The sequence below is a fragment of the Cervus canadensis genome, chromosome 9 (assembly GCF_019320065.1).
Source record: "Cervus canadensis isolate Bull #8, Minnesota chromosome 9, ASM1932006v1, whole genome shotgun sequence".
In the NCBI taxonomy this organism is placed as follows: Eukaryota; Metazoa; Chordata; class Mammalia; order Artiodactyla; family Cervidae; genus Cervus; species Cervus canadensis.
The window spans coordinates 74,584,344-74,604,869 of record NC_057394.1 but is presented as its reverse complement, the minus strand read 5'-3'; the positions used below and the strand labels follow the sequence as shown (position 1 = coordinate 74,604,869).

General features: G+C 40.5%; 1 long non-coding RNA gene across 1 annotated transcript in view; it reads right to left on the bottom strand.

Moving 5' to 3' along the window:
- Positions 1 to 20,526, bottom strand: part of LOC122447079 — a 546,471-nt gene that overhangs the window by 272,363 nt on the left and 253,582 nt on the right. The window contains exon 6 of the long non-coding RNA XR_006271124.1: positions 13,244 to 13,337. This is a non-coding gene — a long non-coding RNA (uncharacterized LOC122447079). The remainder of the gene's footprint in view (positions 1 to 13,243; positions 13,338 to 20,526) is intronic.

Genomic DNA, 20,526 nt, shown 5'->3' with positions numbered 1-20,526 from the left:
AACATATAATCTGTAATATCATTCTTTGTTCCCAACCTCCACTCCACAATTCCGCTTCCTTTTTATTATTATTATTTTTAATTGGAGGACAATTGCTTTACAATGCTGTATTGTTTTCTGCCATGCAGCAACATGAAACAGCCATAAGCGTATAGACAATCTGTGCATGCTCAGTTGCTTCAGCTGTGTCCAACTCTGTGTGACCCTATGTACTGTAGCCCACAGAGCTTCTCAGTGCATGGGATTGTCCAAGCAAGAAGTGGGTTGCCATGCCCTTCTCCAGGGGATCTTCCCAACCCAGGGACTGAACCCATATCTCTTACATTTCCTCCATTGGCAGATGGGTTCTTTACCACTAGCACCACCTGGGAAGCTCATATACAGTCCATGGGGTCGCAAAGAATTGGACACGACTGAGTGACTAAATATACATATATATGTGTGTGTGCATAAATACATATATATATATCTAAATTTACATATATATATATATATACACATATATATATATATATAGCCTGGTGGGCTACAGTTCACAGAGTCATAAAGACTCCAACTAACTGAAGTGACTTAGCATGCATGTATAATATGTATGTATCTTCCCCTTCTTGCGCCTCCCTCTTACCCACCCCCCAATTCTTTTTTTTTTCATTTATTTTTATTAGTTGGAAGCTAATTACTTTACAATATTGTAGTAGTTTTTGTCATACATTAACATGAATTAGCCATGGATTTACATGTATTCCCTATCCCGATCTCCCCTCCCACCTCCCTCTCTACCCGATCCCTCTGGGTCTTCCCAGTGCACCAGGACCCACCCCCCCCAATTCTAACTCCAATCTAAGTTCTGAAAGTTAGAGCTACAAACTCAGTTCTTTCCCCTCAATGTAAACATTTATACTATAAACTCAGGCATCTGGAAAAACTGATCACAAGGTTTTAATGTTGTTTCTGCTCTTTTCATCAAGAAATAAATAACTCTAGTATGATAATTTTTTCCTCCTGTTTATATGCAAATTGTTTAAGAACTGAACTATTCCAGTTGTTTGCAATTGCTTCCATATTATCCCAAAACAATTCAAAATTCAAAACATGCAATAAAACCAGTGATTTATTGGTCTCACATTTCTTTCCTCTCAGAATCCATCAAACCAACCATATTTCTTTGAATTTTTCATTTGGAGGAAGGGACAGTCTGTCTTTCCCTTTGTTCTTTTCTTGGCTATTAAACAGGATTATTTGCCAATTTGATAATTCACATCTAAAGGAATCCTTCATTTATTAAGAAAATAAAATAATCATCAGTCTAGGAAAAATGCAGAGGAGAAGGGATCATATTTTATAATATCATGGTCAGTGTAGGTGGTTGAGCTGAGATGTGTTTATTAAATCTCTAAATATAGATGGATGCTCTCAAAAGCTAATTTTAAGATGAAGAAATTGTTGCTTATCCTAATTGCCCTCTAGAAAGTGACTGCATGTGATTAATAGGAAGGGAAAAAGTGGGGGTGGGTTTGCAATGTGACTCCTCCCTATGACACTCCCTATTCCATTTTTAGTAAAATCAACCGAAATTATAGGAAGAAAAAAATCTTCACACTGCAAAAACCTGTCCATATTAGCTCTTTACAACTCAGAGAAGCATAATCATCTAATGTAGTGTTTTCAGCAACAAAAAATCCCCACCTTCAAAAAATGTTCATTTACCCTTGAAATTGTTTTTGCTATCACCGCATGATGAATTCTGAAGCAAGGCTTGGATATATGTTGAGTCAGTGTTGATTTAAACACAGATCGACCTCCCACATAGCCACCATCTTTGAGTTGTTGCTAGAACTGAAAGAAGCTGGAAGGAAATGATCAAAATCCCCCCCCCACCCCCGCCGGCACCCCCGCCGGAAGAACTAATTTTCCCTCTGCCCAAATTGCTCCAAATGAACAGAAAATCAGTCCCTCCCCCACAAAATGTGAAGTAATTTGGTTTAAAATGACACATGAAAGGTATTGCTAAGGAAACATTTTTTAAGTTTTTGAATTCTTTTCTACTTCTATCAAATGCATCCTTCTACAATAAGAAAAGGCCAAAGTTATGTCTTACACTGCCTTACACTCCCTTCTCCCTTGGCCTCAGCGTTTGGAGCTGGAGATACTATTTGTGGAATGAGGCTGAGGACATGAGCCAAAATGAATTTCAGGCTTGCCAGAGCTTACAATCTTAATGCAAATTCAACAATTAGCAATTCCTCAGCTGTGAAAGCTGGAAAAAATTCCACACATCAGATGGTGAGAGAGGCTGGTGGGGAAAAGCACTTCCATTTTACTGTTGCCATCCTGTCATCTCCTAACTCAATGCATAACCTTGAAAGCAGACCTGGGCCCTACAGGTTATAAACTCATTCAGATGGTTCCAGAAAGGCAGCATCCTCACTAATCCAGACTAGAACTGTAAATGTGTAAAAAGGTTAAGTAGAGAAAGAATTTTAAACTATAAGAAACACTGTATCATCAGCTTCAGAAAACCCCTAGGTTAATGAGTATCACTAGTTCAGTATCACTGAATGCTAAGAGGATCCAAATATACCAAGTCAGAAGAAACAGCTCTAATGTGTCCTTGTCACCCTGAAACGCTGAGTGAGTGTTGCTCTGTAAGAAGGCACTTTTTGTTTGTTTCTTGAGATGTTTGCTGCTGCTGCTCCTGCTGCTAAGTCGCTTCAGTCGCGTCCGACTCTGTGCGACCCCATAGACGACAGCCTACCAGGCTCCCCCGTCCCTAAGATTCTCCAGGCAAGAACATTGGAGTGGGTTGCCACTTCCTTCTCCAATGCGTGAAAGTGAAGTCGCTCAGTCTCGTCCGACTCTGCGACCCCAGGACTATACAGTCCTTGGAATTCTCCAGGCCAGAATACTGGAGTGGGTAGTCTTTCCCTTTTCCAGGGGATCTTCCCAACCCAGGGATCAAACCCAGGTCTCCCACATTGCAGGCTGGATTCTTTACCAGCTGAGCCACAAGGGAAGCCTTAGAAATCATCTAGAAACCCAAGAACATTGGGTTTCCTTGCCTTCATCTTCCCACATTGGTCTTTTTCTAGAGAAAAGAAAAAAAAATATAGCTGCAGTTGTACAAGTGAATACTTCCACTGGAAAGAATACAATGATACAGACCCTTGAGGGGAAAGATCAGAAATTCTAAGGACTTCACATGCTAAACACAATTATTCATTCCTTGTATGGTTTTCTCCCAACTATTTTCTTCCTATTCACATCGTCAATCGTTATTTTTAATATTTATTTTATTTATTTATTTGGCTGCCCTGGGTCTTAGTTGCAGCATGTGGGATCTAATTCCCCAACCAAGGATTGAACCTGTGCCCTCTGCATTGGGAGCATGGAGTCTTAGCCACTGGACCACCAGGGAAGTCCCACCAATCATTACTGATGATGCAAACTTTGTGACCATGCCCCAAACTAAGAATCACATTCCATTGCAACCTGTTAATCAGTTACCTCGTGACCACTCTGGAAGTAAATCTTGCTATTTCCCTTAAATACTTCCCTTCATGACTTCACTACCATTCATCAAAATGCTCACAGCTCCAATAAACTCTGTTCTTCTGAATGTAAATCAAACATGATCTTTTTTTTTTAAACAAAAATGCTCCCAATTGTTCTCTATCAAGCATCTATTCTGCATGTATCTTGGTTTGAATTTCCTCCAAAGAAAAGTCGGGGGAAAAATCTTGAGTACAAGTAGCTTACTTAGGAAATGATTCCAGGAAGCAGAATATAGCTCAGGGGATGTGAGCCAAGGAAGAGGGAAAAGCCAGATGCTTGAGGGAGAAAGCCCTCAGTGTGGTCGGGAACCATCCACCAAAGTTGGGTAATGGATGTTGACGGGGCTACAACTATGGTCCCTGTCGTGGCAGATACCTAAATTCCACCAGATGCTCAGCTGTGCACATAGTAGGGAATTGAGCTTCCTGAGTGAACATTCAAATATTCTCTCCCTTTTATGCTCTCATGAAATGTGATCCTTATTTGTATCCTTTCCCAAAGTCGACCTTTAACCCAATCATTCATATACACATCTTTTCACCTGTACGAAAAGCTTCCTGTCTCCACTCTGCAAACACTTGTTTTGAACCCAATTATCTCAGTGCACTTCTCTCTCTTATGCACTGTCAAGGCAATTTACTTCAAATGAGCAAATAGCTCCAGCTTATGACCCTTGCTTTCGAATCTTGAAAAAGAAACTAGGATATCTTTTTCAACCAGAGGGATACATCAAGGGTTTTTTTCACAAGTTTAAAAAATGTTTAATTTTTCAGATTCACGGTGTTATTTTCTACATCTTTATTTACATAAGTAAAATTAAACCTGTCCCTTTGTATATTAGCCTCCTTTTCAATCAGCAAATTTGAGGACAAGAAATTTTATCACAGCAAATTTTGTTGATTTTATATCTAGCTCGCAATTGGCACTTTGTGAAAGAGAAAAAGGCCATATAGAAACAGAAAAAAAGAATCAAGCATTATCCCAAAATGTGAACTATCATCTTAAAACTCATTTTATCTTCCATATTAGACAATATCTATCGAATATTCTTCTTTCCACCACATCATCTCCTTCTTATAACCCAGGATGGTTTATTAACCCCAGTTTTGGGCAACTGTACCAAAATCCCCAAAGATTTTTCCACCCAATGGAAAAATTAACTGTCATTACCAAGAATTTTGAGGTATAAATGTGTGCTAGGGATTCGGAGACATCATTTCTCACCTTCTGTCATGGCTGAAGTACCACGTTTTCTAAAACCCAATCAACAGCCTTAAGGCTTTTGATGTGCACGTATAATACTGTCTCCTGTCTGATTCATATTTGTAATGAACCTGCTTTGGGACTGCTGGCAATAAAAGGGACATAATCCTTAAGTAGGTGTCAGAGAAGCTCACCTAATTTATGTGACAGGACTCAATCTCAAGCAAAGGTTTAATGAGAACCTCAAGTTGTATAAAGTGTGCCTGGCATCTGCCTATCCCTCTGTCAGGAAGAGCAGAGGGATACCTTATGTGAAGAACATATATCCAGATTTCTTTAACTGATATGGATGAACCTAATAGAGAATAAGGGGAAAGAGCAACAACCACCAAAAAGACTAGTGCAGCAAATATTAATCCATTATACACTTGCTGGTTACTGTAATAACCTCTGAACGTTCCCCAAAAGGAAAGCACGACATGGATAATGTATGTGCCTACTGCAAGTAATCTTCCAAGCATGAATGGCTGAAGGATTATAATTTCTTTCCACCGGATCATCATAGGTGTCCCAGAGGTCATACAAATAACCAGCATCCTTTTATCCTAAACACTACCAAGCCAAGGTTGAGATATGAGCCTATTAAAATCTGGTTTAAAAAAGAATTTTATTTTGCCCGTGATTTCATCCATTAATTGCAGACTGCCTTTTAAAGCCTTCTGCGGAAGACAAAGAGACCTTCAAATCCTTTCTCTGAGAATTAAAGCTTTCATTTAAGGATTCCAGATGGGCTGTATTTTAAGTATAAAAGTTCAAATACTTTTAACCACCGACAGATGAAAGGAATTTTACCCAGTTATGTTGCACAATTGCCACCCAGTAGTTCTTCAATCCTGGCCAAATTGAGCATCAATTTAAATTAGATTTAATCGTGGGACCCTTGACAATCACAATCAACACAAGATATTAGGGAGTTTAGGAAATGGGTCTATTAAATGACAATTAAAGCTGTCAGCCTTCCAGAGCTTATTTTCAGTTAATTTGATCCCTAGTAGACAGCCACATTCAACTGCTGTAAACAAAGAGGTCTGTTTGAAAGTGCAAGCTGAGATGGGAGCTGGTTCCTTAGAACCTTGGTTGATGGCATATTTCACTTCCAGGTTCAGGCAGCTCCATCTGTTACTCAGAATAAGTGACTTCAAAATAACTTCCTGTGCAACTACTGAAGTCCTTCTAAAAGTCCTGAGAGAGTGTGGGGAGTGGTTGGCTTTTCCTTTTTGTGTAAAGTCGCATGGAAATTCTTCAGGGTCAGGTGCTCTCAGTCTGGCACATATTAAATAGTGCGTTTACCTAGAATGTGCCTGAAATTGACTATGGAAAGTCTTAGATTATCTATACCCTTTAATACAGTATTTTCACTTTCAGGGATTTATCCTAAAGAAACAGATATCTGCACATAGAGTTATGAACAGGCATGTTTGCTGCAGAATGAAACGAGGATAAAACATAGAGCAAGTTTAGTTTTGGCTGCTCCTCTCACCCCATTCCCTTTAACCCTTCCCATAGGCCAGACCATGTTTCTCCACCTTGAAAACTTCTTCTTCAGTGTCACTTCCTCCCAAGAATTTGCATGGAGAACCAGCCAATATTTCCAAATCCTGGGCTTTTCTCCATCAAAATATGTCTCCCATGCCCTTAGGTTCATGCCCTCTGCAGTCTGCCCAGGCCAGGAAATTAGATACATTTTTCTTTCTGAGATGTTAATGGATTTATATTACCTTCTAGAAGCAACATGTTATATTTTAAAATGAGATCCTCCTGAAGACAATGCTATCAACTCAAAATGGGATTATAATGGGAATTTCAGTCCCCAAATAAACCCAGTAGTTTGTATGATTTAAAAGTCCTTTTCAAATACATTTTCAGGACATGTACATGTGCATATGTGTCCTAGTTTACTCATTTTGATTTATTGTGAAAAGGCATTCATGTTTATTATATTAATAGAGACTGTGGGAAACAAGAAAAAGTAAAAGGAAGATGAAAAATCATCAATATTCCCGACCACACAGAAATGACATTTTTAACATTCTGTTGTGCTTCTTCCCAATCATAGTCATATGCACTCATTTATTTTCTGGAGTCATGATTACAGCATATGTACAATTCTTGCATTCTTTTTTTCACTTTACTATTTATTTGACAATTGTCAAAATAGCTTTATTCCCAAGACATCATCAATGGGGCCATGCTACATGCTAAGTCACTTCAGTCACGTCCACCTCTTTGTGACCATATGGACTGTAGCCCGCCAGGCTCCTCTCTCCATGGGATTTTCCAGGCAAGAATACTGGAGTGGGTTGCCATGTCTTCTCTAGGGAATCTTCCCAACCCAGGGATTGAACCCGTGTCTCTTATGTTTCCTGCATTGGTAGGTGGGTTCTTTACCTCAAGCTCCACCTGGGAAGCCATGCTTCACAGTAATTCATCCTTTTCTTCAGTCATTATTTTTCCTGCCAAGAATACCTTAAAATTTTGGCTATTTTTTCTGGGCTTCTTATCTATTACAACCGCTACATTAAATTGGAATTGATTTACCATATTTAACTGGTAAGTTAATTTCCCAAGATAAAAGCACTCAAATTCAGTTCTGGGACAGGAAAAGGACTGGAATGTGTTAAAACAACATGGATGCAGCCCATGCAGGACACTGGCAGGAAATCAAGGTCACAGTCTGTCATCGGAGTGAGAGCCTCCAATGGCCACAGCAAAATATCTTCCTTTTTTCCCTCACCCCTCTCTTCACTCAGCTCAGCCATACCCACTTCCTTGTCTCCCATTTTAAAGGTGCAGGAAGACTTGGAGACTCATAGTTGTTTGTGATCTGGGTAGCAATTCACATTACTACCTGGGTTGTTTTTTCCTAGTGTTGCCCCTGACCAAGTGACAAATGCTATGTAATCCTACTTGGTAACTGATAATCATTCTTATTACAGCTTCAGATTAAATAGAAAAAGTACAGCCATTTTTTTTAAGGAAACAAGGTGGGAAAATCCAGCTTTGTTCTGAGTCAGACCAATTAGGCACACTTTTCAAATAATGTTCAAAGAGGACATTAAAAGGAGAAAGGGATAGGAAGGGGTGTGGAGAATTTTGTAGACCACAGTTGATTTGAGTGTTTTATTTGTAAATAGCATGTTATTTTACTAATGGAGTTGAATTACATTTAACCACTCTATAAATGTTGGTTTGTATTCCATTTAAACATGTTATAAAGAGCTTTCAGCTATTTTTGAACAAGCAAGACTGCCCTGCCTATTAATAAACACTTAGGTGGAGTATCAGATTTCCAATAACTAACAATATGATTATCTACCCAGAGACTTGGAAAGAACTATATTCACAATGTCTTATGATTGGCAAGTTTGCGGTCTTTGACATGGAATACTAAGCACACAGCATGCTGAAACACTGGGGGAAGGGGTTCCTTTTCCCTACCAGTAACTGCTAACCCGCCTGGCAGCATGTGCGGCGCCCTGAGCTGCCTTGTGAAACAGAACCTGCTTCTCAAAGGGGATGCAGGGAGATGGGGACATGGGATTCACCAGAAGTCAGACCTTTTTCTGAAGTCTTGGCAGTTATGTGACTGTTGTCATTATTCTTATTGATCGCCACACCAGATCTGTTCAGCCTTGTAATAAAAACAGATAAAGGGGGTGACCAAATCAGAATAAAAAGGAAGAGGGAGCCGAAATGGTTGAGAATATGCATTATTATCCTCATAAATGATACATAGCCCAGTAGAATAAAATGAATGATACGTTTCTTTTTCCCATTGTCTTACATCAGGAAAAGTCTGAAGTGGTATAGAATCTCCATTTTTTAAACAAATAATCACCAATCTATTCGATGTTTAGCAGACATCCTGATTTATTTTTTCATGTTCTGTATTTCTCCATAAAGAGATACCTGTTAGAAATGTTACCATACATATACCTGCTAAAAGTATTATTCTTATGCTTTCATTAATCATCTTATAGTGCTCTCGGAATGGAACTCATACATATTAGGGAACTTACTTATTGTGAAGTTCTTACCAAAATCTATAATTTGTATTTGATATGAGGAAAAGACAGCCTCAAATTGAGGGACTTTTTACAAAATAACTGAATGATATTCTTCAAAAGTCAGGAAAGATAAAGACTGAGAAATTGTCCCAGATTGAAGACTAAGAAATCAGCAAAACTAAATATAATGTGTAAACCTGGACTGGATCCTAGGTCAGAAAAAGAATACTAGTGGTACAATTAGAAACATTTTTGTAAGGTCTGTAGATTAGTTAAGAGTATCCTATGTTAGTTTCCTGGTTTCAATCATTAAACTAAGATTATGTAAGATGTTAACATTAGGGGAAGTAAGGTGAAGGGTATATCGAAATTCTTTGTACTATTTTGCTACATATTTTGTAAGTCCAGAATCCTTTCAAAGGAACAGTTAATTTTTTTAAATTAAAAACAAATCTGAAAATCTAGATAATTGGATTTCAGTGCATATCTGCAAGGAGTTGATGCATTTCTGAGAAAAGGAAAATGGAGATTTCAAGTTGCTTGCATTTACATAAGATCAGTGAATAGCTTGAGCATCCTGGCATTTTAATTAAAGAGAGAAAGAGACCCACAAAGGCAGAAAGACACACAGTTAAAAACACCTTATGATGGCATGTCGGCATTGACAAAGCATTTCAGGACTTCCTCTTGGAGTCACACCAAGGAGGTGATCACTGTCCTTGTCACAGACATGTCTGTGCTACAGAATCAAAGGCAGGCTTTTCTCTGATTGGTTGGGTCAGGCTGCTAATGAGGCAAAGGTCGTGGATTGGATCCGCTCTCAGGGCCTGTGAGTGTCACTCTGTCTCCTGACATTTCTCTGATCACAGAGAGCCAGGTGTGACAGCTCGACTGCACCAGCACAAGGCTGGCCCTACTGTGGAGAAATAATGAAGACCCACACCCTCCCTAAGGTCACCTTTAAACATAATAGGCATACTTGAATAGAATCCCCGTCATCTAAATATGTTTCTAAAAATAACTGCACCCGGAAAGGGATCCCTTATTAGATTCACTTTCCCATATTTAACCTATAATGAGGAGACCTGGAAGGGTGAAGCTGATTGGCCTCCAATGCAATTCACAGACACAGAAATTCTTGAGAGCCACATTACCTCCTTAGCAGAAGCATGAGCTAGTTAAAGGCATGAACTCTGTTTTAACATCACTTAGCCAGCCACCAAAGAACATAAAGAATGAGGCTGCTGACCTTGCTCCTAACAGACAATTTTCGGTTTTCACGTTCCAAAAATTATTAAGAAGGGGCTTCTATCAACATGACTTTTCCTGAGTCTCTTGTGTTTAGGAGGAGAGCTTTCTTGATGTATTCAGGATTTCAAACTGGAAGGTAAGCATGAAGATGGAAACGTCTTTGTTTCAAGTATCAGTATGTTTTAGAGACAAAAGCAGCTAAGAAATTAGAACATATTTAAGCATACGAATTGATTTCATTATCATGAGCAAATACAGCAATTTGAAAGAAAATTTACTTGTGTGGTAATTTTTAAGTTAAAAAAAAATCATTTAGTGGGCTTTAGTCTCTTCCACCTACAGTTAGAAGAGCTGAATCTATACTAAGTGAAGTTATCCCTTTTAAATTCTTTTTTTTTTTAATTTTTTATTTTATATTGGAGTATAGTTGCTTCCCAGGGTCTTCCCTGATGGCTCAGCAAGTAAAGGATCCACCTTCAGTGCAAGAGACACAGGAGACGCAGGTTCGATTCCTAGGGTAGGAAGATCCCTTGGAGGAGGAAATGGCAACCCACTCCAGTATTTTTACCTGGAAGATTTCATGGACTGAAGAGCCTTCTGGGCTACAGTCCATGGGTTTGCACAGAGTCGGACACGGCCGATGTGGCTTAGCACACATGCAGGTGTAGCTGCTTTCCAGGTGCGCTAGTGGTAAGAAACTTGCATGACAATGCAGGAGACATAAGAGACATGGGTTTGATCCCCTGGAGGAGAGCATGGCAACCCACTTCAGTATTCTTGCCTGGAAAATCCCATGGACCGAGGAGCCTGACGGGCTACCGCCCTAAGGTTACAAAGAGTTGGACACGACTGAACAAACACACCCACATCCATTGTTGCTTTACAGTCTTGTGTTAGTTTCAGTTGGTAAACATAAAACGGCTGGGTGACAGGGAAGTGCCTTTGAATGGCAGTGTTCCCCACTCCAGTGCTTTCTCCAGTAAGTCCTCCCAGCATTTACTGGACAAGGTGAGGTTTGGAAATCAGCAACACATACCCGCACCCAAAAACCTTTTAAATCTCTCTTACCTCCCCTAATATCAGTGTACTCAATAGATGGCAGGAAAATGAGCTGTTTCCCTAGGTTGAGACTTGTTCAAAGTGCCTCATGATAACAGAAATAAAATGAAAAATAGGAACTTATTCTCCATCTAAAATTTGTGAAACCATAGTCCACCTATGCTGAGTAGAGCTGAGGACAGCTACAGAAATCAATGGTAGCAAAACCAACAACTGTGGAATAGAAGGGAAGTAAAATCCCTCAAGGCTCTGGAACCACTTGGTTGTAAATATTCTTAAACCCAGGCTTATAAGACAAAGACACCAGCCCACATTATACTAAAATGCTTGTGTCATTTTTAGATGAAGCAATTTGCATTTGGCCACTCCATCTTGATCTGTTTTCCCACAAGCAGATCTGAATAGGCATATCCCTGTGTTCCTTTTTTATAGACTTTTACTGTCCCAAGAATAGACTAATTTCACATTTCTATTGCCTGGTTCCTTTACCAGTACACCAAACATAAGGAACAAATAGTCCAAATTATATTCCTCTCTGGAAATAGTTATAAAAGTTTATGTCACGCCACATATACATTCTGCTAGGAAATCTGGGAGAAAAAATTGCCTACAACAAATTGGTCCATGAAATAAGATACAACATTGCTGTCTCAGAGAAAAGTAGAGAATATGTTAAAGAAAAAAATTTTTCATGACACTTGCTAAAGAATGGTATGAGCGACTTTATACAGGACCATGGCAGTAGGTGTGGGGATCACTGCAGTGGGATTTTGCAGGAGGAGAGAGTGATCTGGCTCAAGTCAGAATAGAACATGAAGAAGTAGGGGTTTTACAGCCAAGGAGTGAGGTGGAGGTAGTGGTCAATAAATGGAAAATAACTAAGAGGGAGGGCAAATATTGCTAAACTAGCCTACCAGGATTCTTGCTCAAGGCAGGACATGGTGATCAGATGTCACCTGGGGGATGGTGGGGGTGAGGAACCCAATCAGATATCAAGGGTGATCAGATACTGGGGATGGGGTATTCTGGGTAAATCAACTTAGCAGGACTCTTGCTAAAATTGGGCAATGTCCAGACAAACACAGAAGCCCCAAAGTTGAGGCTTAGTTAGGGAGAAGATTCAGAGGAGCCTGACTGAAGTTTGGTCACGGAGAGACTCTTTGTCAATAATGGGAAGTTACCTCCTAATGAGGACCCAGCTTCCTGTACTGTAGGGTGAGCCATGAAGACACAGGAGGAGTCATGACTTCTCTTGGAAAGACAGTAAAAAGCAGTGAGGACCCCTATTCGGGGCTGAATGAACCCCTCCAAATAACCCACTCAACCTCTTTTTTGCCCATGCTTGTGTTGGGAAATCATGAAGAATTTCTTTTCATAGTTTACTCTGCATATTTTCACACATTATCTCATTCAAAATAAATCATTTTACAAGTGAGATAGTTGATACTCAGGAGCCAAGGTGAGACTCAAGAGGCCAGGGTGGAGACGTGCCCCAGCCTGCAGAGCTGTTCCTCCTCTCCCCAGCTCCTGCGGGAGGAGTCTGTTTCCGACCGGCATCCTCATGACCACAGGCCTACAACCTCTGCGCATGCAGGAGCCTTAGATCACCTCTCTTTTTCTCTCAAAATCCACAGAATGAACATTTGCCCAAAGGGCCCCTATCAATCCTACCAAAATATCACCTCAAACTGAACGCAAAGCATCCACAGCTTCCTAAATGATCCTCTTAATAATTATAATGGCCCTGTTGGAGACAGAAGTAGTTTTGCAATCTTACTTTTAACCATGGTGGCCTGTCACCTAAAAGTTCATGTTCAGACACAAGCACATACATTACATTCAAGCTTTGAGAAAGCTTGAGAGGCATCAGGACTCCCTGATCAAGTTTTAGTCTGAGTGGAAAAACTCCACAACATTCAAAACTCCGAGAACCACTACAGTCCATCTGAGATTGGTTAAATCCATGGATGTAGAACCCGCAGATGCAGAGGGACAGCCATACTTCAAAATGAAAACACCTGAACAAACAGTAGATGAGAAAAGTTTCCCTAAACTTTGTTTTAACAGAGCTTTCTGAGAATTCAGCTGCCAGAGATAGAGAGAAGACTTACCCTCAGCACCCAGAGAATGGGAGAATTCTGCTGCCACGAATCCCACTCCAGGGACCTTCCAGCCAGGCAGGAGAGTGACCATTCACACCAGCACCTGGATGAGAATTGTGAAAATGTGTCACAAACCTTATCAAAACTTCCCACACTTCCCCACAGAAGCTCTGACCACCAACATGCTCTTATTATGCTGATAGTATACAAACCGTTACCTGTGGCTGTTCAAAGAGATTCTCCTTATAGAATGCTGCTTCATGAGTGTGCAATAACATTTTCTCTTGTTACTCTGAAGAAAACTCCAGATTGTCAATTAATTCTCAGGCCCCAACGGCCACCATTCAGACCTCACTTGGTCAAGGAAAAGTTTTCTTGCCAGATCTCCAAAATCAACAAGCCACTGAAATGACCCTGCTCCCCCTCACCTCCAGGATTCCTGCCATGAGAGAATAAACCCCAGTTTGTTTAAGCCACTATTGGTTGGATTTTCTGCAACTTGAAGCAGAAAGAAGAGCCAGTAGTTCACCCTGTTCATTCATTTTGAGCCAAGACACAAGTGCCCACTCTCCATCCCCCAAAAGATGGGGAAAGTCATAGTTCAGACTTGGACCCCAGAAGAATCACAAAAGAAAGTGGAACCCTGTCTGGTCAGATCTATGTTCCAACTCCTATATATCGCTAATGTAGATCAGTTTCTTACACTTTTTCTTTGCACAACCTATATCAACTCTGGATTAATCTGGTAAAATGAATAAGACATTTTTAGAACACTGCCATGGCTTTCAAAAACCCCTTTATTGTTCAGAAAATGTTTAGTTTGAAAAAAAAAAAAGCAACTATGTGTTTTCATAATTAAATGACACTCTTTTCCCTAAAGTCCTTGGTTTGTTGAAGGACATTTGGAGCTAGGTGATGAAGGGTAGATGGAGAAATGCTGAAAAGGCAGATCACCCAGAAAAGTTTCTCAAGAGGATCCCCCAGCCAAAGACCTCCCCATGTCTGTGTCATTTTTCAGTTTCTGGGGTTTCTAGTGGCCCAACCTATGACACTTTGCAGCAAGTGTCAGTCACAGAGACACACAATGTGGCATGGCCATCGGGAGCCATTCCCTAACTTCTCGGGTCCCCACACGTCCTCCCTTCTCCAAGGAGAAATTAGAGTCCTTGAGCTGAATGTGTGTTTCTTCCAGAGTTAGCAGTAGAGGAGGAGGCAGCGGTGGGAGTGAGCTGAGTTCTAGGCCAGTGGGCTGAAAGAGGCAGGATGGAAGGATGGGAAGTAATGAGCACCACACCCAGACCTGTGTCCCAGTGGGGAGCATTCAGAAACTTTGAGAAACTGAATGGGAACTTGAACTACAAAGCCCAAACCTTTAAATTAACCTGGAAGTTGGCAAGACTCTAATAGAATATTTTCACATTTTAAAAGCTCCGTGAAAACTATTTGAATCTCAGTATCTTCATTCACAAAATCAAAGTATGGGAATAAGTGGGTCCTGAGATTCTAGAGGCTCTGAGATCTTATAATTCTATAATTGTATTCATGAGAGGATATTGGCCATAGCTTTTCAAGTTAAATCCATATCTCTTTCAACAGCCTGAAGAAAGAAAGCTCATGAGTTTGAAAAAGAAATTCTCATATTACCCCCCAATGGAAAAGCTAGTGCATTTACTTCCAGCCCAACAATTGAGTTTCATAAATCAGCAGGTTCAGTAAATCCTTCTGTAAATTTTTTTTAAAACACATACCATGTACCAAAGACACGGGCTGCATTCAGGATTCAAAGAAAAATAAGATACAGCATCTGCTTTCCTTGCTTAGCTTACACCAACAATTTTTCAAATACTTGTTCCAAATATTATTGAATAAATTAATGAAAAGTTATCATGACCCTGTAATAATTATTCTAAGGGGAAGAATCTTGCTTTTTGTTAGCACCACCTGAGGTTGTTAACATAAAAGAGAATTTTCTTATTCCTCTGGCTGAGTGTTTTCAACCTAGCACCCAATAGTCCATAATGAGGGTGTGGACTGATGTTGGATGAACATCAGAGCAGGGTACCCCTACCCATTCTGAATGCTTTCTTGCACAAACATGAGTAAACATGTTATGAAGGGTTAGGTATTTCTTTGTTGAAGGGTTCAGGTAATTTTTCCAAAAGCTGACAGAGGAGAGAAGTGAGGAGGAAGGATGGGATCAGTTACTATGCCAGTGAGCACCCCACTCTCTCCAACCTCAAAAGGAAGAGGCTCTTCTTTCAAAGGTGCCCCACATGGATGATCCAGTTTCTTCTCTTATTCTATTCTTCTTTCTGTCTCCTCCTTTAAGTTTCATAACCACCTATTACCTAACATCATGGTCTCCCTCCTTATCTCAGTTCAGTTCAGTTCAGTCGCTCAGTCGTGTCCTGCTCTTTGCGAACCCATGAATTGCAGCACGCCAGGCCTCCCTGTCCATCACCAATTCCCAGAGTTTACTCAAACTCATGCCCATTGAGTTGGTGATGCCATCCAGCCATCTCATCCTCTGTCGTTCCCTTCTCCTCCTGCCCCCAATCCCTCCCAGCATCAGGGTCTTTTCCAATGAGTCAGCTCTTCGCATCAGGTGGCCAAAGTACTGGAGTTTCAGCTTCAGCATCAGTCCTTCCAATGAACACCCAGGACTGATCTCCTTTAGGATGGACTGGTTGGATCTCCTTGCAGTCCAAGGGACTCTCAAGAATCTTCCCCAACACCACAGTTCAAAAGCATCAATTCTTGGTGCTCAGCTTTCTTCACAGTCCAACTCCACATTCCATTACATGACCACTGGAAAAACCATAGCTTTGACTAGATGGTCTTTGTTGGCAGTAATGTCTCTGCTTTTAATATGCTATCTAGGTTGGTCATAACTTTCCTTCCAAGGAGCAAGTATCTTTTAATTCATGCTGCAGTCATCACTGCAGTGATTCTGGAGTCCCCCCAAAATAAAGTCAGCCACTGTTTCCACTGTTTCCCCATCTATTTCCCATGAAGTGATGGGACCAGATGCCATGATCTTAGTTTTCTGAATGTTAAGCTTTAAGCCAACTTTTTCACTCTCCTCTTTCATCAAGAGACTTTTTAGTTCCTCTTTACTCTCTGCCTTAAGGGTGGTGTCATCTGCATATCTGAGGTTATTGATATTTCTCCTGGCAATCTTGATTCCAGCTTGTGCTTCTTCCAGCCCAGCGTTTCTCATATTGTACTCTGCATATAAGTTAAGTAAGCAGGATGACAATATACAGCCTTGACATACTCCTTTTCCTATTTGGAACCAGTCTGTTGTTCCATGTCCAGTTCTAAATGTTGCTTCCTGACCTGCATATAGGTTTCTTAAGAGGCAGGTCAGGTGGTCTGGTATTCCCATCTCTTTCAGAATATTCCACAGTTTATTGTGATCCACACAGTCGAAGGCTTTGGCATAGTCAATAAAGCAGAAATAGATGTTTTTCTGGAACTCTCTTGCTTTGTTGATGATCCAGCGGATATTGGCAATTTGATCTGTGGTTCCTCTGCCTTTTCTAAAACCAGCTTGAACATCTGGAAGTTCACGGTTCATGTATTGCTGAAGCCTGGCTTGGAGAATTTTGAGCATTACTTTACTAGCATGTGAGATGAGTGCAATTGTGCGGTAGTTTGAGCATTCTTTGGGATTGCCTTTCTTTGAGACTGGATAGAAAACTGACCTTTTCCAGTTCTGTGGCCACTGCTGAGTTTTTTAAATTTGCTGGCATATTGAGTGCAGCACTTTCACAGCATCATCTTTCAGGATTTGAAATAGCTCAACTGGAATTCCATCACATTCACTAGCTTTGTTCGTAATGCTGCTTCCTAAGGCCCACTTGACTTCACATTCCAGGATGTCTGGCTCTAGGTGAGTGATCACACCATTGTGATTATCTGGGTCGTGAAGATCTTTTTTGTACAGTTCTCTGTGTATTCTTGCCACCTCTTCATAATATCTTCTGCTTCTGTTAGGTCCATACCATTTCTGTCCTTTATCTCCTTAGCTCAGGATATCCCAAACTGACTCTAGTCAGTTCGTTAGAAACTCTAGTCAATTTGTTAGAAACTGACTCTAGTCAGTTTCTGTTTCTTGGAAATTTCACAACTTAATGCACCCAGTACATAGCAAAGCTTTCTCCCAGACACAATTTCTGCTGGTACATAAACTGAAAAGAGGGTTCCCTAGCCCCACTTAGGAAATGAGGAACTCACAATCCTTGGATTTAGGTTGATGGTGAAAGGAGAGAAACGGTAGAGCTTTCTCTGGGGATTGTGGTGATTTTTATCCAAATACAGCAGCAACGCCCCCATCCTAAAAAGAAACATAAGTGGACTAACTTCCTTCCACTGGCCATGTGTACTTGCCCTAGTAGTATTACTTTAAGAGTAAGGGTTTACATTTATCCACCACACTGAGAATAAAGAGATAGGCAAGCAGATATTGATAAACAGACAGAAAAAGGAGTGACTCCATTTAATGAGAGTGAGAAAGGCTTCACAATGTGATATTTAACTTCACATATGAAAGAAGTTCACCAGGCACAGAGGTGGTATAAGGATGGAAATTCTGAGGTCATATTTCAGGTAAGGGGAAAATACGAGCAAGTCACAGAGGCATGAATATGTCTGGTGTGTTAAAGACATTAAAAAGTAGTCATTCTAAGAGTATTTTGGGAATCATAGACCTGTAGCTTCCTTCCTAGTTGCTGCTCTATGAAAAGACTTTTGAAGGCTCAGACAACTTTTGAGAAATAACAATGGGAGACTCTGAGATGGTCCCCAGCTAACTTTATAAACATCCTGCTAATGTTAAATGAAGCTGTCTAGAGGAGAACGGAAGCAGAGTCAGAAAGGGAAGAACAAAGCCGTGTGCACTGCTGTTTGTACAGACTATGTCCCAAATAAATTATAAACTTCAGTTCTATCTGTCATTCCATGGCTTCTTAAAGTGAGTAATTCACTCTGACCCTTATTTTCCACAAATCAATTTAATAAAAAAAAAAAAAAAGTTATCATGGAGTTACTCCATAGGAAGCATGAGATCCTGCAAGGATAAAGTAATTATAATACAGCAGGATAGCATGATAGAAGAGATCACTGATCGAGAAGACTGAAAAGTGCCAACAGAAAGGTATAATCTAAGAAATGAGAGATGATGTCTAAATAGAGGCATCAGTGAAGGCTTCCTGAGGGAAACAGTAAGCTAGGACATGAAGACTGGGAAGGAGTTTGGCAGGTAAAAATGTAGAAGGAAGGCAATTCAAGAAGAAGTAGCATGAGGCTGGAAAACCATAGTCATGTATAGAGTGTCCTGTAAAACTTCTGGAAATGATGGAAATATTCCATGCTTACACCGTCCAGTACAATAGTTACAAGTTACATGGGGCTACTGAGCACTTTAAATTTAGCTAGTGCAACTGAGGAACTGAACTTGTCATTTAATATAATTTTAATTAACTTAACTAGCCATGGTGGAAATAAACAAAGACCAACCAAACAAGAACAGGCTAAGTCTCTTTACACAGAGTTTGCTCTAACAAGGGAGTCAGACACTGTCAGTCTGCACTTCGCATTTTATGGAGGCTCAAAGGCAGGCAGGGGAGCAGGAGAGCTTTATGGTGGAAAAAAGGCAAGGCTTCAGGTGTGCCCTGACTGGCGGCTGTCAGCCTGGGGAAGGTGCAGGCATTTAGAAGTGGTGCAACCTATGTGGTTGGTTAGGGGTACACAGTTGGCTTTCTCTGATTTGTCCTATGCTGGAAATGGACACAAAAAAGAGAGAAACTGTCAGTTATGAGTCAAGTCCTGGTTTGAGGGGGCACCACTGTTGTAGGGGTTATTGTTCAGCTTCCTGGAGTGTTGCTAGAGATAGAGGTCTGACTTCCTACAGTTTTGACACATAGACAACAGGCTGGTTACAGTAGATCACGGGCTGGTGTTCTGGGCTATCTGCTGCAGATGGTGTGTCAGAGTTCTATTTTCATATGTGGTCTTCACATCTGTATATGCGTTCTCTCACCACTAAAGGCTAGTGACTGCAGCATCGGACGGTGCAGTCCTGTAGCAACAAGAGATTTGCTTTGGTGGAATATAGGATGTGTTTCCAGAAATGGTAGGAAATAAGGCTGAGAAGAGAGAGAGAAGACCAGAATGTGGAAACCAGTGTGCCAGTCTAAAGAATTTGTATTTGTTTTGTTACATCAATAAAGTATCATGGGAAACTTAAGAGCTGGAGGCTACACGATCACAGCTTTGTTTCATATGGATTAATCTAATTTTAACATGTAAAATGGAACTGAAAAAGAAGTTACTGGAAATAGGTCAACATACTTTCATAGTCCAAGCAAAAGGAAGTGAGGCTGCAGGATGCTAGACATGTGAATGAAAAGCAGTGAGCAGGGGCAAAAACAATTCGGATGCACTACCCAGAGTTCTTGAAATCTGACTGGATATGAGGAATTAAAACACAAGATGCTTCCCAATGACTTTTGAGCCCAGAGTATGTGGAAGATCATAGATCTTTTAAGGAGTAAGAAAGTAAAGAAATAGCAAGGTTGGAGAATAGGACAAAGAGAGGGAAAATGATGAGTTTGGGTTTCAGACTAGTCAGCCTCAACAGACTAAAAACAAATAAAAATTAGGAAAAATAAGTCAGAAGAAACCAAAAGAAAACATATATTCAAACAAGAGAAAGAACTCCTGAAAGATTAATAAATAGATATGCCAATCAAAAATTACATTATTTAATGGGGAAGGTCCCCTAGAGAAGGAAATTGCAACTCGTTCCAGTATTCTTCCCTGGGAAATGCCATGGATGGAAGAGCATGGTGGGCTACAGTCCATGGGATTGCAAAAGACTTGGATATAACTTAGCAAATTAACAATAAACAACAACACTCAATAAACAATTATGTTCAGTTCAGTTCAGTTCAGTTGCTCAGTTGTGTCTGACTTTTTGCGACCCCATGGACTGCAGCACGCTAGGCCTCCCTGTCCATCACCAAATCCCGGAGCTTACTCAAACTCACGTCCATTGCGTAGGTGATGCCATCCAACCATCTAATCCTCTGTCATCCCCTTCGCCTCCTGCCTTCAACCTTTCCCAACATCAGGGTCTTTTCAAATGAGTCAGCTCTTCGCATCAGGTGGCCAAAGTATTGGAGCTTCAGCTTCATCATCAGTCCTTCCAACGAATATTCAGGACTGATTTCCTTTAGGATGGACTGGCTGGATCTCCTTGCAGTCCAAGGGACTCTCAAGAATCTTCT